Below are 3,389 nucleotides of genomic sequence, written 5' to 3' on the forward strand. Positions count from 1 at the left end.
CACTGTGGCCTGAAACGAGAAGCCCAGCAGAAATGCAAGCTGCTGGGAGTCTAGGCTGAGGAGCGTTGCTGCTGCTCCCTGGACACCAGAACATGGTGTCTTCAGCCTGGGCCGGCTGGAACAGAGGTCCCACCTTGGGTGGCAGCTGGTGGAGGTGTGGGTCTGAGCAAGGTTTCCCAGCCCTGAAGGAGGTGAGCATCGGCGCAGACTTTGGGGCACGTGCCGAGATGGCTTCATCTTCCTTCAGCAGGGAAGCAGCCCGCCGTGCCGAGGGTGTTCACAGCACCTCTGCCTCCTGTTCCCCCACCCTGTTAGTCAGGCCCTGCTCCATAAGGAAGCAATTATTTTGTGCCCCCACGAGCCCCTCCCTGAGCCTGCGCAGGACACTTGCGCTCGGTATGGAAACGCGACAGATTTTCCATATTCCGCTTTGCCCCGTGATGTTTAAAAAACGTACGTGACGGCCTCTTCCAAATGCTGCAGACTTGGCTGGCACTCAAGCAATAACAGGCTGTGTGACACCAGGGGCATGAAATATCGTACCAATAGCCAGAGAAGGGGGGGGGAAGAGATGTCAAAGTGCAGCGTGTTTCCGGCCCCATTGTCGTGAGCCATCCTCTACCCGATGTGAGAGATCTTTCAAAGCCGGCCAAATGTTGTCATCTCTGAATACCATTTTAAATATTCATCCAGACTATTTTCAACATCTGTGCCCGGCATGTTGTGAAAAGGCAACAAGGGACGTTATGGAAACCAGATCACTTTATTCCCATGTGGAGTGGAAAGGGGTTGAAGCGATGAGGACTTCTGGGCTGGGACCGCATGAGTCCCGTGCATCCGCTGGGAGCGGTGGGAGGAAAACCCTCTGCACCTGGAGGGATGCTCCTGGGAGCACACGATGGAGCTGAGCGGCGTGGCAGGAGCGTGCGAAGGGGTTCAGGGAGCTGGCGTGGGATTAGAGTTGGGTAAAGCAACAAGTCAAGCAGTAGTAGAGGTTAATAAATAGGGTAGCATCAAGGCAGCCGCGCTTTCTGCTCCTGCAAGGCCAGGGGCTCCAGATGCCTCCTTGACCTGCTGTTGCGTTGGGAGCACGAGGAGATCTCCAGCTTGTGCTGGCCAGGGGATGCAACAAAGCGTTGCAGCAAAACAGATTCAGCTCCACAGCGTGTGGGTGATACCATGCTTAAATCTCCCCTCCCGGGAGCAGGACCACCTCTACTCAGGGCTGCTGGCAAGCAGAGCAGGCACGGGGGACGCAGCAGGACACCGTGCTGGATGTTGGTCCCTCCTTCCTATGGTCAGCATGGCTTATGAGTTACTGAAATCCAAGCATCCAGCCTTTGACAGCTCCGTGCACATGGTTGAGTAGCCCGGGGACTGTTTGCTTCATGGTGGATTTTTTTGTTGTTGTTGTTTTCGATAACCTAGGAAATCTGGGCTCTGTTTCTGCCTTTTGTAATGTCAGGCTGCAACTAATTCAAGCCAGGCCAGATTCTGACCACAGGTATGCCAGTGTAAATTTGAATGGAGTTGCTTACGTCTTGGTTTGGCCCGATCTGAATGGAGTTACTTCTGGCTGATGCCAAAGGGGCTGAGGTCAGAATCTGGCCCATCCTTTCCTGCGTGCAGTGTAATTTGTATGCGTCTCCTGGCACCGCTGGGGTATCGTATGGCTTGTGTAATTCTGGCTCCAGCCTGCCAGAGTGCATTGCAATATCTGTCGCTGGGAGCGCCTGCTGCAGGAAGATGCTGCCTTGTAATTGCCCATGTGAGCTGCACATACTTTGGGGAGCAGGGGCTGAAAACCCGAGGGGCTGCATGGAGAGGTCAGCTCTGCGGATGTGGGTCCGTACGTGCTTGGAAGTTTCTGATACTTAAATATCAGAAGAGAGGAGGGAGCTTGTAAAGAAAAGCGAGGCATCTCCTCAGTGCCATTAGCCGCGTCCCAAGTGGGCACGGGTTGCTCCATTAGCGGCTGGGAAGGCGATTAGCACTGCCCGCCGTGCCGCATCCCTCCGGCCTCTCCCTGCCCCACGCGCTCCCTCCTGCCGGAAAGCCGAGCCCCATCCCAGCGCCTTGGCTGCGTGGGGTTTTTCCTTTCATTTTAAATAATTCTCAGTTGTGTTTTTTTTTGTCCCAGCAACACATGGAATGATTTATCCGTGGCCAGAGCACAGTTTGGTCCTGATACATTCTGCTTGTTGGGTGGGGGGACGAAGCATCCCCCAGCTGGCATTGGCACGGTGGGTGAGGGACCAGTGCCCGCGCAGGGGAGGGAGGTGGCGGGGACCCGGGGACCCCGCCAGTTCCCCGAGATGGGTCCCATTCATGGGTCTGGGGCAGATCTACAGCGGGTCGCTCCCACAGCGCGTGTGGCAAGGCAGCGGGGATACCCTCGTTAGAAAGGGCCCGTATCGAGGTGGGAATGTGCAAGGTCTGGCAGCAGATACACCCTGGTTAAGGGACACGCTCTGGTCGTTTGCGCCCAGTTACAGCTTCTCTGAGCTCATAATTCCTTTTCTGCTTTGGGTCCCCTCCTGTCCCCCCAGTGCCCTCCTGCTCAGAGGGTACCTGAGGTGCTGGCAGGCTTTACTGGGGATGGCACAGCTCGGGGACGAGCAGTCCTCACAGATCAGCCCTATCCGGGCACTTTGGATCTAGGTGCTGGATCCCCTCAAGTACTCAGGTCCTTCGGTCCTTGCCCAGGGTTTCTCTGCCTGCTGCTCCACGGCTGTGCCGTGCTATGAGGAGCCTTTTGGTGCCCCATGTGGGTGGGTGGCTCCGTCCCAGCCCCGTGCTGGCACCCAGGACCTTGTCCCCATGCACAGGGTGATGCAGCACCTTGTGGGGACCAGGCATCCCCATCTCAACCAGTTCCGAGTAAGGCCACATGCTTTCCTTGGGTGATGTGAGCACCCCATGCACTGTGCTGCCCTGGCCCGGAGAAGAAACCCAGCCCGCTGCACCGTGCCAGCAGCATCGCAGAGGACCCGGGGGAGCAGCGCAGGTCCCTGGCAGGAGGGAAGCACCATTTCCCTGCCATCCCCTGGGGCTTTCCCCTTCCCTTCCCAGGCAGTGCTGTCTGCTCAGCTTTAGCCATTGCCTGCCCTCTAAACCCATGTTTTTCGGTGGCAGGGCTGTGGAGCACCGCTCGGGCTGCTCACACCTTCCCCCTCCGCTTTAATTAGAGAAGGCTGCTCCCAGGCCGCAAAGGTCCTGGGATCAAATCTGGCTAATAACCCCCTTCCCTCCCCGCCCCGTGTTGTTCCACTTAATCCTGTAATTACCTCTGCAAAGCTGCCGCTGCCCCGGTCTGCTGGGTGGTGACCCTGGGCCTGCTGTAGGCACCAGCATCCGTATTTGGGGAAGTTTGCTCTCTTTGCCCTGGG

This window comes from Fulmarus glacialis, unplaced genomic scaffold (genome assembly GCF_000690835.1).
Source record: "Fulmarus glacialis isolate BGI_N327 unplaced genomic scaffold, ASM69083v1 scaffold21521, whole genome shotgun sequence".
Classification (NCBI taxonomy): Eukaryota; Metazoa; Chordata; class Aves; order Procellariiformes; family Procellariidae; genus Fulmarus; species Fulmarus glacialis.